The following is a 14,960-nucleotide window of genomic DNA, read 5'->3' on the forward strand; positions in this document are numbered from 1 at the left end:
GGTGTACTGCACATAAACAGCCGGTCATGCGCAGTACACAGTTTTTTGTTTGCCAAATCCGCAGCTACGGTTGTGGATCGGCTGCGGTGAGCTGCTGTCCAAATCCGCAGCTACGGTTGTGGATCGGCTGCAGTGATCTGCTGTCCAATTCCGCAGCTATGGTTGTGGATCGGCTGCAGTGATCTGCTGTCCAAATCCGCAGCTATGGTTGTGGTTTACACGGAGAGAGACGACAAGGAGCCGTTCGTGTTTAGCCCGTGTAAAGGACGCCATCAGCCAACAAATGAGCCCCCCACCCATCCTTCCCCTCTGAAGGTAATATGGAGCTCACTAGTTCCACAAGACTAGATTGGAGCGGCTCCTCTCTTCAGTAGCTCCACTCTAGCCACTTCACTGATCTGCTGGCTAGAATGTATTGGCTGGTGGTAGGATCTCCCAGCAGCCAGTGCGCTGTGCGCTATTTGTGGAGACGCGGTCACCTGAGATTTGTGCGCTACGTGTGGAGACGCGGCCACCTGAGATTTGTGCGCTAATTGTGGAGACGCGGCCGCCTGAGATTTGTGCACTGTGCGCTACGTGTGGAGACGCCACCTGAGATTAGTGCGCTGTGCGCTACATGTGGTGAGTACCCACCTGAGATTTGTGCGCTGTGCGCTACGTGTGGAGACGCAGCCACCTGAGATTCGTGCGCTACGTGTGGAGACGCGGCCACCTGAGATTCGTGCGCTACGTGTGGAGACGCGGCCACCTGAGATTCGTGCGCTACGTGTGGAGACGCGGCCACCCGAGATTCGTGCGCTACGTGTGGTGAGTATGTCACTTGAGATTTGCACCACGCCACCTGACTTTTTTTTGCAGATTCGTGCGCTACGTGTGGAGACGCGGCCACCCGAGATTCGTGCGCTACGTGTGGTGAGTACGTCACCTGAGATTTGCGCGACGCCACCTGACTGTTTTTGCAGATTCGTGCGCTACGTGTGGAGACGTGGCCACCCGAGATTCGTGCGCTACGTGTGGAGACGCGGCCACCTGAGATTCGTGCGCTACGTGTGGAGACGCGGCCACCCGAGATTCGTGCGCTACGTGTGGTGAGTATGTCACTTGAGATTTGCACCACGCCACCTGACTTTTTTTTGCAGATTCGTGCGCTACGTGTGGAGACGCGGCCACCCGAGATTCGTGCGCTACGTGTGGTGAGTACGTCACTTGAGATTTGCGCGACGCCACCTGACTGTTTTTGCAGAATTGTGCGCTACGTGTGGAGACGCGGCCACCCGAGATTTGTGCGCCTTTTTGCAAACTTACGTGTGGAGAGGATCCTGACGTTTGGACACGTTTTGAGAAGAATTTTGCTTCGCTCGGACACCAGCTGACATAACTCGTCGAGGTAAGCTGCTGCATCTGCCAAAATTTTCATTGCGTGCATCTGCTCATATGTGCACATTTTGCGCCTAGTTGCAGGTTTTTGCTTGCATCTGCTCATATGTGCATGTTTGCAGGTTTTCGCTTGCATCTGCTCATATGTGCATGTTTACATGTTTTCACTAGCATCTGCTCATATGTGTATATTTGGCGCATATTTGCAGGTTTTCACTTGCATCTGCTCATATGTTCATATATGTATATATATTACTGTGTGTGTATGTACGTACACGTACGTATGTACATGTATGTACGTATATACGTGTATGTACGTATGTGCGTGCGTGTACGTACGTACGTGCGTGCGTGTATGTATGTACGTACGTGCGTGTATGTATGTATGTATGTACGTGCGTGCATGTATGTATGTACGTACATACGTGTACGTGTGTACGTACGTACGCGTGTGTATGTACGTACGCGTGTGTACACGTACGTCGAATTTGGACAATAATTTGCTGTGTTAAAACTTCATCTTATAGGCCGGATAACAGATTACATAAAATTTTTGAATTTTTATTTTTTATTTGGCATTTTTGGATACACTAATAGCTTTTATTTATTTTCTAGCAAACGTACAGGTGCCATCACAATACTGTACCAAATTAGCACACAGCTAACAAAGCTTCGGAAAAACATACCAATTGTCCAAATGAGATGTCTGGATCTATTAAAGTTGTGGTGAAGAAAAGCAGGGACAGTATGTAGCTTATAGCGGTTTAGAGATTTATTAGCCACAAAGTACGCAAACCACCAGAATAAAGCAAACTTTTTTCCTTCTTCTTTACAGGTGAGCTGATAAGTTATTTCAAGATTACCACACTGCGTTTGCTCACAATCATTGTTGAAGCAGCAGAGAGACTGACGGTCCTAGATGTTGGCTCAGTAGGACGCTTTCAAGATGGGCATGTTTGCAAATCGAAGTGATTCTTACATTGTTTTTTCTGTGCCTTGTTGTACTTCGTTTAAGTGGTAAAAATGGGCAGTTAGAAGTTGTGTATATTAATTAAAATTAAGAATATTGACAACATTTTGAATAACTTGTAATTTTTTAACATTTGCAAATGTTATATCTCATATGTGCAAGCATACTCTACAAATCTTTGCCAACATATATTTCCATCTGTTCACTTTATTCTAGACGCACATTTGCAAAAACATCCTTTGTTTGGAACCATTTAGGAGACATTCAAGTTGAATCTTACTTTTCCTCATTTTGATAAACCCTTTTTTCTCCACCGAGCCAAGATTGCAAAGGCTCGTGGGTGTCAGAATACATACCCCCTAAAATGACCCTATTTTACAAAGTACACCCCTTAATGTGTTCACTGAGGGGTGTCAGGAGTAATTAGATCCCACATTTTCAGGAATTAATGCAATTTAGATTTTAAAAAAAAGTGTTCGGGTAATGTGCTATTCTAAATTTTTTTCCCCCAAAATCATTTTCATGTGCACTGACACCCCAAAATGGATACCCCTGTTTGTATTGTTTTCAGAAATGTACCCATTGTGGCCCTAATGTTATGTTAGTATGCACAAATGGGACCCAAAATGTAAACAGTACTATGTGGCTTTCTGAACAGACTGTTATGATCGTGTGGGCAGATTTAGCAGACTGCCAACACCATCGTGACCAAAGATGCACACAGGAAATTCACATGGAATCCATGCCACTGACCCTGTGCTAAAAGGGGGGGGGGGGTCGACAGTGGCCCAACCTAAGCGTAGACATCGCCCAAATAAGAGGGCGGCCCAGCGGTCTTCGGATCTGGGCCATAGCTGATCCTAGGAGCCACAGAACAGGACACACGCATGGCATATAACAGAGACGGAACAGAATACACAGAGATAGAAAACACTGCATACAGAAGCCAAAAATGCAACCACTACTAACAGATAGGCTGATTATAAAGAACAGGTATTACTTGACATTTTAGACAAAACGTGAAGCTAGCGGGCGAACTTCTAAGCTCCTGGTTATACCGCTATTCCCTACACTAACCATGAGTCCAGGAGACCCGGACAACATTCACACAGGAGATGAGGTAACACTAAACTGACAGAACGTAAACGTACAAACGGGCATGAAACTGCAAGACACAGATCACACAGAAAGCTTGCATCTGGGACAGGACAGAGCAGGGGGCACACTGCCAACTGCAAGTGGAGCAGGACATAGCATGGGGCACACCGCCAACTATCAAATATAGTGCCATCTCAATAATATAGGGGAATAGACAGTCAGCTACACAAGGTGAGATAGGAGACTGTGTCAAGTTACATTAACTGACACACAGAGCAGACAAGACGTACAGAGGCCACAGCTGTAAAGGGAATGCATATAACGGAGACAAGGACTACAGGTGTCCAAACCGTCTTCGGGAAGCTGAGAGACACATAACCACTTACAAGTTCTGCGTGGGAAAAAGGCAGATACCTCAAGACAAGGATTCATAACTGCTCAGTCTGAAACCCAGACACAGACTGCCAAGAGCTGGCTTTATATGTATGCACAGAGCCAGGAGATTGGCTTGCAGGAAGTACCACACCCAGGCAGCTCAATCAATTAACCCTCTCAGGGCTGTGCTGCTAGTAAACTGAAGCTTTGAGCAACATATACCAGCAGCAGACGTAACAGACATTTTGCTTGAAGGCCTTTAAAGCCCCATAGCACAGTTGTAGAGCTGTTGAGCAGCCACAAAATTTTAACAATACACCCCTTAATTAGTTTACCTAGGGGGATAATGCCCACTTGGCCTGTAGCAGCAGCCACAATGCATACTTGAGTATAGCCGATCCAAGTGTTAGCCGAGGTACCTAATATTACCCCTTGGCTTATACTCAAGTCAATAATTGACCCCAGGTTTTTGGGGTAAAAGTTGGTACCTTGGCTTATACTCAGGTCGGCTTAGACTGAAGTATATCTGATTACATGCAAAAACCTAATGAAATAAGAGCAATCGTTGCATGCAAAGCATTAACAGCGGGAATCGGTTGTCTCACCCATCCCCGCTGTGACTGCGGGAGGCCAACTGTCATTAGCAACAGTCTTCAGCAGTAGATGGGCTCAGATCTGTAGGATGTAGATGCAAGTCCATTCCAGAAAGCTGCTTTCTAACATATACATACATTCACGTGCTGCGGTGGCAAGGGGTTAAAAGGGTTCCCTGGGACTCCAGTACTGATGATCTATGCGCAGTGAAGTGTTGATCTGCCTCACAGAATCCCTGCCAATCAGCTGATGACGAGTGCGCACCGCTGCCACTTCAGTCTATGCCAGACGAAGCACCGTACATTTCCGGCTGTACACGCCTGCATAGGATTGCATTTCAATACGCAATCCTATGCAGAAGGCCGTGGTTTGTCTACGCGAAATCACGCGCAGAAAACAAACTGCGCCATGCTCTAATTCTGTGCGGGGTTCGCAGAGCCCCGGACATAAACGTCACTCGCTGGCTGCCGGCTCTGCGCATGTGCCGTCTGCTGGCACATGAGTTCCGCACTGCTCTCTGCAGGCGCTCAGGTCGGGTCCCGTTGCGAGCAGCTGGATGCGACACGGCCGTCTGCAGGCGGCCTTAGGCCTCATGTCCACTGGAAAAATACAATCCGCGTAGAATCAGCTTTCTATTGTATAATTTTTGCATGCAGATATCTGCACACATTGCTATCAATGTGATAGCAATGTGGCCGATCCGCGGTAAAATGGAGCATGCCGGGTTTTTTTCTCCCACGCGTGAAAAACGCAATTCTATTAAAATTCCATCCGCGGGTGCAAAAATCAGTTTAATGGACCACGGATGGCCAATGATTCCCTAGGGGCAAATCCGCTGCGGAAACCGCAATTCCATTTTGCTAGTGGACATGAGGCCTTAAGGCTCCTTCCCACAGACGGATCTATTCAACCTAATAGCTCAATGCTTACGGTGCGGAATTTCACAGCGGAATTCCGCACCGTAAAATCACCCCTCCTCACCCACGGCATGCTCTATTTGCCGCGGGTGTACGCGCGGACGGCTTCCATTGCAGTCTGTGGAAGCCGTCCATTCACGCTATCTTCCGCTGTAGCACAGCGGAAGATAGTGTGAAACCGCCTCTACGCCTACCGCGTCACATGCCGCTGCGGTGCGTCACGCGCTCGATTGCCCATGCGCGCTGAGGCGTCATGCGGGACTCCGAAACTGGAGGTAAGTATTGGGGTCTCTTGGGGCCGCCGTGACGGGCTCCGCCCCGGAATTCCATGGCGGAGCCCGTCACAGCCATGTGCAGCCGGCTTTACAGCGTGGGTAATCAGGAGTTAAAAACATAAATAAGGTAAAACAAAAAAACAAATTCAAATCACGTTTTATTATTTATTAAAAATGTGGATTTTACACCAAGTGTCATTCCCAGATAAAACAAAGGCCGCTGTGTTTGGGTATCTTTTCTGTTTACTCAATCGGTGTAAAATATTGCGCAGTTTTTCAGGATCCTCCGTCATAATTCTTTGAAAGAAAAAGCTTATAAAAAAAAAAAAAGGTGAGTCACAGGCAAAAAGCAGTCCATAAAACGAAGGGTTTCAAGATTGCTGAACGTCGAGGGTCTCTTCACTGTCGGACAGCCTTCCCATTCTCAAGGACGTCAGATCTGCAGGAAATGATGAAAAATCAGCAGGTTAACAGTCACATCACACCAGTATTACTGATCTCTAGATCCGCTCCACCCACTTACATTGACCACTACTCCCCCAACCTGGTCAGAACAATCATATATAATAAATATATATACATACGTACACGTACGGCAATGCCTTATCAGTTACAGTAGTGATCATAGGTAATGGCAAGCAGGGACACCTGTTGTCATGGCAACCCATCGGCCCGCCATGATTACAAGGGCCAGACGACATAACATAGGGAGCACGCTCCCTTGGGGAATCCTTTACTTGCTGCCATCTCAAAACTTTGCAGGACAACCTATGGTTTCTCTTGGTATCATTTTGGACTACATGCCACTTTTTCATCGTTTTTTATGATATTTTTTTTGGGGGGGGGAATTGAATGACCCAAAAAGTACAATTCTGACATTTTGGCTTTTTTTCTGACAACATAAATGATGCTGATTTTTTGAGAGTTCAAATTGTTATGGACACGAAGATACCAAATAGATTTTAGATGTTCTTATTTCATCACCGGTGCTCAGGAAAGATGTTACAGTATTGGAGGGGGTTCAAAGAAGAGCGACTAAACTAATACAGGGGGCTCAGGCTAGCTGTGGTCCAGTTGCAAGGGCTGTGAAAAACCCAGTGGTAGACCCGGAGAGCTTGCCTTAGCTTGCTCGATGGGCCTGCCTCGATCTGGGAGGTCGAGGAGGGTCAACCGTTGAGGGCTGCGGGGTAGTGTAGGGACAGTTAGTAAAACAGACAGTTTCATTACTGCTAACCGTCATCAGAATATGCAGCATGATAGAAACACACGCTCATCATAACCTCAGGACACATTTTACCTGCACATAACCCTCAGGCGTCATTTGACGACACATTGCTCATTCTCGCCCCTGCCCTCTCCATCAAACTCAGAGAGATGGCGCTGATTTTGTACCTCCTTAACCCCTTATTGACCGCCCTATAGTGTTTTTAATCCCCACAGCCATAAAAACATGCTCATGCTGAGGATTACAGCCCTGGGGGCTGTGGACATGACAGCTCCTTGTTGTCAGCTGCCCGAGTGACCCCCAGTCACGCTATTGCCGTTATCCAAGTAAACAGTTAAAAACTTTAAAATTTCATCTTTCCTCATATCCGTGAGTGGAGATGAAATTACATACCTAAAGCCCCCGGATTTATCCGCGGACCTTACCCCAGATTGCCGGGGTAATTTAAAATCTCCCTGTTGCTGGCTAGCAAACGTAGCTGAAAGCCTGGAGATTTCACGATGGGCACCGGTCCCGGCGCTCTCCCCGACACCCGGTTTGAATTTGGCGCCAAAAACCTCATGGCGCGTCTTGCTCCTTGCGGCCTCTCGCCGCCGCGACTGCTCTTATGACCGCCTCTCTTTGCAGTGGGACTCGGGCTGAGTCGCGCCGGGGGGGGGGGGGGGGGGGGTGTTTCTTCGCTTCGGGCGGCCTCGCCCGGCATCCCCCTCTTGTGCTGCTCCCTCTCCGGATACCGGCTCCCTTGCTGCTGGCTCGAGTGGCCCCCCCGACTCCGATCCCGACCTGCAGCTGGCGATTAACTCCTCCAGCCACTCGGCGCCATTCCGCTGGATTGCTTCTTGAATCTGTAGCCGCAAATCTTCCATCCTCAGTCTTGGGTCTTCTTGCTTCCACGGACCACTCTGGCACACTCTCCCTCTTCTTGCTTGCCCGGAGCAGGTGAGTTTAATTCAGGCGCGGGTCTCCTGCGGATCCGGACGGCTTCCATAGGCCTCAATAGAAGCCTGCGGGAGCCGTCCCCGCGGGAGTCCCACGCCTGAATGTATCATGTCCGGATTTTTTTCTGCACATGGGACCCGCGCCTGCAGGAAAAATGACATCCGCAGATATTTTACTACCTGCGGGTGTCTAATGCATCCCTATGGGGCGTGGATCCGCGTGCAGGAAAAACGATGCGGATTCAAAATCCGAATTTGCCCGTGGACATGGGGCCTAAGGCGGATTTTAACTCTTCTCCTGCCCGCGGATCCGCATCCCATAGGGATGCATTGATCACCCGCGGGTAGATAAATACCCGCGGATGGTCAATAAAAGTGATTTTTTTAAAAATTGAGCATGAAAAAATCTGGACCATGCTCCATTTTCGTGCGGGAGACCAAAATCGGAATTTACTCACCTGCTCCGGATCTTCCCTTCGCCGCGGCTGGCTGTATAACATATCCAGTCGTGTGAGACCGGCCTTCGGTAGATCGCTACCTTTTTATCACGTGACCAGGGACAGCTCAACGAGACCACCGATCACTGCTCCAGGCTCTTGGTGACCTTTGTTAGCCGGGAGCACAGAGATTTAAAATTTACCGGGCTCCCTAGCTGCTGCGCATGTGTCTGGCATTTTAAGGCAGGTTCATGCGCAGAAGCCGGAGAAGGTCCACGAAGGAGGATCACATCGAGGTTCAAATACGGAGGCCTCCGGTAAGAAGTTTCATCTCCTCTCACCGATCAAAGAGGGGAGATTAAACTTCAACTTTTTCTTAACTTTTACATGATCGCCGTTATCCAACCGAGGATAAGGATCCCGTCGGGGGACATCGCCGGAGGCCTTAGGGAAATATTTTCACCTTCCCTTACGGATTGGATTCGTGACAGGAGGTGAAGCTGTAACTCTTTTACTTTTACATGATCGCCGTTATCCATTGGCTAATGGCAATCACGTGACTGGGGACCACGTACTGCGGCCCACCATGAAATCTCCAGGCTCTCAGCTATGTTTGGTAGCCAGGAGCAGGGATATCTTAAATTACTCAGGCAATCTGCGGCTCTTGCATCGGCCAACGTTGACGACGGGCGCGTGCGCAGAAGCTGAGGTGAGGTCCAAGGGTAAATCCGGGGGCCTTAGGTATGTAATTGCATCTCCCCTCACGAATATGAGCGAAGATTACATTTTACCATTTTTTAACTTTCTGTTGACTTTTAAGGGTGACTGGTGGTCGCGCCAACAGCAGGGAGTTGTCATGTCAAGCACTGAGCTCCCATGAACGGCGGAGTCGTAGTCATGCAATGAGACTAGTGCTACGTGACCAAGATCGCTGTATAGCCCTGCGACCTCACACTCTCGGGCCGGCTTCACATTACCGGTTTCCTATTATTCAATCCGCAGTCGTCGTCCACACGGAGGATCTGCAGCAAATCACATGCATTGAAAGATACATACTACTGCTACTTCCTTCACACTCGCGGTCATCTGCATTACAGAATCTGCAGGAACGCAGGGTCGCCGGCTGGGGTAACGGCCAGATTCCGCTGTGGTATCCCGCATTCGGAATGTGAAGCGGTCGTGTGCAGCTGGCCTTACTGAAGACAATGTAGTTGCGATACAACTCACAAGTAGCTACGACCAATATATTGCAAAAATCCAACCTCGGTGAGGTTTTAGCACTCTATAGGTTGTGGGAACTTGCGCGACCCCATTGATATATTTGAGAATGCAAGTTCACAGGGCTGCACAGCGATCTTTGGTCACATGACCCATGTCATGGCGAAAGACTCCATAGAGCTCCAGCCTTAGGGCTCATGTCCACGATTGTGTTCTCACCGCAGAGACGCAGCGTTTTACGCATACCACCGTGGGCTCTTCGGCCAGATTCACACAGATGTATTTGCGTAGCATATTACGCATGAAAAATATACATGCTAAATACACGTCAGTAGAACCCGCTGATTGCAGCGAGTTCCTTCACATAAGTGTATTTTGCATGCGCATTTTGTCCAAAAAAAAAGCAGTCCCCTTTATTTTCTCGTGCATTTCTGCAGGGGAAGAACATGTATTATTCTAATTACACTAATTGCCTATTTCAATAAATGGCGGCATGGTTGCGTGTTTTTTTGCGCTTGCAAATGTGCTTGATTCATGCTAACAAAAGTACAGTAAGGGCCGCTTCACACAAACATATTTGTTTCAATGGGTGCCTTCAGAATTCTCTTTACAATATAGTTGCGTATAGGCTGCGGGTATATCCGCGACCACGGAGCACAATAGGCTCTATGCTGCGGATATCCGCGGTAAAATAGAACCTGCTGCGTTCTCTTTTCTGCTTCCATGGGTGGAAATTCTGCAGGAAATCCGGCAGCGGAATTTCCGCCCGTGTGCACGGGGCCTAAGGCTGCTCTAAGACGTGCGTTCAGAAAACACAGCTTAAAATCGTGGGTTTTTTACCTCAATTTTGAGCAGCACTTTTGAACGCATGGTAAAGCGGTTTTAATGCACCCCACAATTGTGATGGGTGGGGAGGTGCGTTAGAAAACGCAAATACAGGACAGATAGCGCTTAAAAATCACCGCTTCCGAGCTCACGTCTGAGTAATCGCATTCAAATCAATAGAAACAGTATACCGCAATAAAAAGCGGTGTGTGTGTGTGATTCTCATCTAGCGCAGGAAACGCGTTAATAGGGCTAATTCATGTATGGAAATTCGTTTTGCAGCTTTCCTAGCTATCCTCCGGCACGGCTACTTACCCGAAGTGATGCGAGGCGGTTTTGAGATAAAAATGCCTCACATCCGCGGGGAAATTGCATGTTGGCGAGGGAGTGATTCACGGCCCGATATCGCACTCGTCCGTGTGACGTTAGCTTTATAGTTTGGGGGATAGTTCTGGTATACACGCTGATTTTGTAGCATAGATGCGCTGTGAATTGAGGTGAATATATATTTTGGCAAGTCAGTCAATGGACCTAAAAGAGGAGTCAAGGCATGATCTACTGACTTAGGGCTAATGCCCACGGATGGATTTCTGCCGCGTTTCATGAACCTAATAATAGCTTACTGCCTTTAAATGTTCACACAGCATGAAAGAAATCGTGCCATGTTCTAATTGCCACGGGAAAACGCGCAGCCGGCGTCCATTGCAGTCAATTGAAGCCATGCATCACGTGATACATGGCGGAAGTATAGCATGATTACGCGTTTTTTTTGTTTTTTTCAGCCTCACTGCGGCTGTAGATTGCTGCGCCCGTGTGAAGGAGTCCTAAAGAATATTTAACATTAAGCAAAAACTAGTGCCAGATTCTTGACAAGCACACAAGCTACCGCTAATCTCTGCGCCAAAACTATGCCAAATGATTGTGCCCCAATACCTTTACCTTACTTATATTTGTTACTGTATTACTTTATTATTGCAACACACTGTATGCAAATGAGCCAGGTGTCTGGCAGGCTGATGTCACTGCATTGTGAGGTCATCAATTTAGAAGTATAAATACCGGCAGCCATGTTAGTCAGTCTCCACTGCAGCTTGGAGACGGGAGGTGGGGGAAACCCTATCTCCTCCGAGAAGCCACAGAACTGGACCTTTTTTTATTTTTAGCTGAGTGCATTTTTAATGCAGCACACAAGGGGGAGACAGCGGCCTACCAAAATCTACTGGGTCATATGACGCGGCTGGCGGTGGGCGGGGAAGCGGTTTTTACTCTATCTTCCGCTGTGCTACAGCGGAAGATAGCGTGACGGATGGCTTCCATTGACTAGAATGGAGGCCGGCCACGCGTACACCCGCGGCAAATAAAGCATACCGCGGGTGAGGTCGGGTGATTTCACAGTGCGGAATTCCGCGATGGAATTCCGCACCGTGAGCATTGAGCTATTAGGTTCAATAGAACCTAATAGCTGCGGGCAATGCAGCGGACTTACGCAGCGTATTACGCAGCGGAAATCCCTCCGTGGGAAGGAGCCCTAACTTTAGCCAGCAGAAGGCGCCATAGTATAAGGCAGAAAAAGAAAAGCCCCTAGGCAACCCCGAATCCAAAATTGGATTGCAGAGGGTTAAAGAGGCCCTGTCCTTTTTAGAACGACGGGGTAAAATCATACGTCCTGATCAGCCCCGCCCCTGACACGTTGGCACTTTGCGATAAATAAGTGGCTTTTGTGTTGCAGTTTGGGTACCCAGTCTCTAAAAGGTTCGCCATCACTGATATAGAGGAAGCCCCGACATGTTGGACATGTTGGATACACATGGGAGTGCAGCGCCAAAAACACATGGAACCGTAGTGAGAGGAAAAACAGTGTGAAAATGGCCTTATAAAGATATATTTTTACATTTAGGCTGGATTCCGACGAGCTTACGCATATTTGCACAGACAAAGAAATAACACGCAACGATTATCTCAGCTAGTGAAATAGACAATTAGTATAATATGCGTTCTTTCCCTATGAGAATGTGCGAGAAAATATAGTATGCTGCGTATTTTTTTGTGCGATCGAAATGCACAATGTATGTACGTACGTGCGTGTATGTATGTACGTACGTGCATGTATGTATGTATGTACGTACGTGTATGTATGTACGTACGTGCGTGTATGTATGTACGTACGTGCGTGTATGTATGTACGTACGTGCGTGTATGTATGTACGTACGTGCGTGCATGTATGTACGTACGTGTATGTATGTATGTATGTACGTACGTGCATGTACGTGCGTGTATGTATGTACGTATGTACGTACATGCGTTTATGTATGTACGTGCGTGTATGTATGTACGTACGTACGCGTGTGTACGTACGCGTGTGTATGTACGTACGCGTGTGTACGTACGCGTGTGTATGTACGTACGCGTGTGTACACGTACGTCGAATTTGGACAATAATTTGCTGTGCTAAAATTTCATTTTATAGGCCGGATAACAGATTACATAAAATTTTTGAATTTTTATTTTTTATTTGGCATTTTTGGATACACTAATAGCTTTTATTTATTTTCTTGCAAACGTACAGGTGCCATCACAATACTGTACCAAATTAGCACACAGCTAACAAAGCTTCGGAAAAACATACTAATTGTCCAAATGAGATGTCTGGATCTATTAAAGTTGTGGTGAAGAAAAGCAGGGACAGTATGTAGCTTATAGCGGTTTAGAGATTTATTAGAGATCTCCTGTGTGATCGTTGTCCGGGTCTCCTGGACTCATGGTTAGTGTAGGGAATAGCGGTATAATCAGGAGCTTAGAAGTTCGCCCGCTAGCTTCACGTTTTGTCTAAAATGTCAAGTAATACCTGTTCTTTATAATCAGCCTATCTGTTAGTAGTGGTTGCATTTTTGGCTTCTGTATGCAGTGTTTTCTATCTCTGTATTCTGTTCCGTCTCTGTTATATGCCATGCGTGTGTCCTGTTCTGTGGCTCCTAGGATCAGCTATGGCCCAGTTCCGAAGACCGCTGGGCCGCCCTCTTATTTGGGCGATGTCTACGCTTAGGTTGGGCCACTGTCGACCCCCCCCCCCCCCTTTTAGCACAGGGTCAGTGGCATGGATTCCATGTGAATTTCCTGTGTGCATGTATACTACTAGACTACTAGTCCTTTGGTCACGATGGTGTTGGCAGTCTGCTAAATCTGCCCACACGATCATAACAGTCTGTTCAGAAAGCCACATAGTACTGATTACATTTTGGGTCCTATTTGTGCATACTAACATAACATTAGGGCCACAATGGGTACATTTCTGAAAACAATACAAACAGGGGTATCCATTTTGGGGTGTCAGTGCACATGAAAATGATTTTGGGGGAAAAAATTTTAGAATAGCACATTACCCGAACACTTTTTTTTTTTTTTTTAATCTAAATTGCATTAATTTCTGAAAATGTGGGATCTAAATAATGTGGCGCGCATGCGCAGAAGCCGGCGAGCCCGGCAAATGCAAAATCTCCCTGCACCCGGCTGTCACAGATAGCCGAGTGCAGGGAGATATGACTGGGATAACGGTGATCTTATAAAGTTAAAAAGTAAAAAAAAAAAAAAAGTTAAAAGTTTAAAAAGTTAAAGTTTCATCTCCCCTTACGGATCGTATCCGTAAGGGGGATGAAATTACGTACCCAAGGTCCCGGATTTGTTCCCTGGTGGGATGTTGATCCGTGGACCTTACCCCAGCTTCTGCGCATGCGCCCGTCAGCATGATGGCGGACGCATGCGCAAAAGTGAAAGATTGCCCAATAAATGTAACATCTCCCTGCTGCTGGCTACCAAAGGTCGCCAAGAGCCTGGAGATGTCACGGGGAGCCGCGGTATACGGTTACTGGTCACGTGATCGCCGTTATCCAATGCATAATGGCGATCACGTAAAAGTTCTTTAAAAAGTGGCAGTTTCATCTCCCCTCACCGAAGCGATCGGTGAGAGGAGATGAAACATCTTCTCGGAGGCTTCCGCATTTGAATCCAGATGCGATTATCCTCCATGGATCCTGCCAGCTCCTGGGTATGCGCCCGCCGGCAAAATGCCGGACACATTCGCAGGAGCTGGGGAGCCCAGGAAATTTTAAATCTCCTTGCTCCCAGCGACCAATGGTTGCTGCGTGCTTGGAGCAGTGACCGGGGGCCTCGTTGAGCGGTCCCCGGTCACATGATAAAGTAGCGAACTAACATTAGGCCGGTCACACATGACCGGAGAGGAATTACGGGTTCTGCATGCGCTTGATCAACGGTAATCCACGGATCAATCGCATGCATTGGATTACACAATTCCCCCCAATTAGCGGGTCGGAATTGCGTAATCCACTCGCAGAAACCACACACACATATATACACACACACACACGGCTCTCACCCTGCAGCTGCTCCTCCTCAGCGATGCTCTCCTTGCTGCAGAGATCATGTTCTCTGCACTCCCCTTCCCTCCTCCGCGGCCGTTGTCAGTCTGCTATCGGCACTCCTCTATTACTGTCTGCATTAGACAGAACAAGCCGAGAGCAGACTGCCTACTGACAGCAGCACGGAGGAGTGAGGGAACTTACTGCATAGGCGGCGGGCCGGATTCGGCCTGCGGGCATTGTTTGACACCTGTGCTCTAGATCATACAAACTTCTAGGCTGTGGGAGTTGCCGTCCTAAATGCGCAGACCGGTGCCAGCGGCCGGGGAGTGACGTT

At 47.8% G+C, this 14,960-nt stretch overlaps 1 long non-coding RNA gene across 1 annotated transcript in view; it reads right to left on the reverse strand.

Moving 5' to 3' along the window:
* Nucleotides 1-14,960, reverse strand: part of LOC136600985 (uncharacterized) — a 320,140-nt gene that overhangs the window by 262,341 nt on the left and 42,839 nt on the right. The gene's annotated exons all lie outside the window — the stretch shown is intronic.

Source organism: Eleutherodactylus coqui, unplaced genomic scaffold, assembly GCF_035609145.1.
Source record: "Eleutherodactylus coqui strain aEleCoq1 unplaced genomic scaffold, aEleCoq1.hap1 HAP1_SCAFFOLD_33, whole genome shotgun sequence".
In the NCBI taxonomy this organism is placed as follows: Eukaryota; Metazoa; Chordata; class Amphibia; order Anura; family Eleutherodactylidae; genus Eleutherodactylus; species Eleutherodactylus coqui.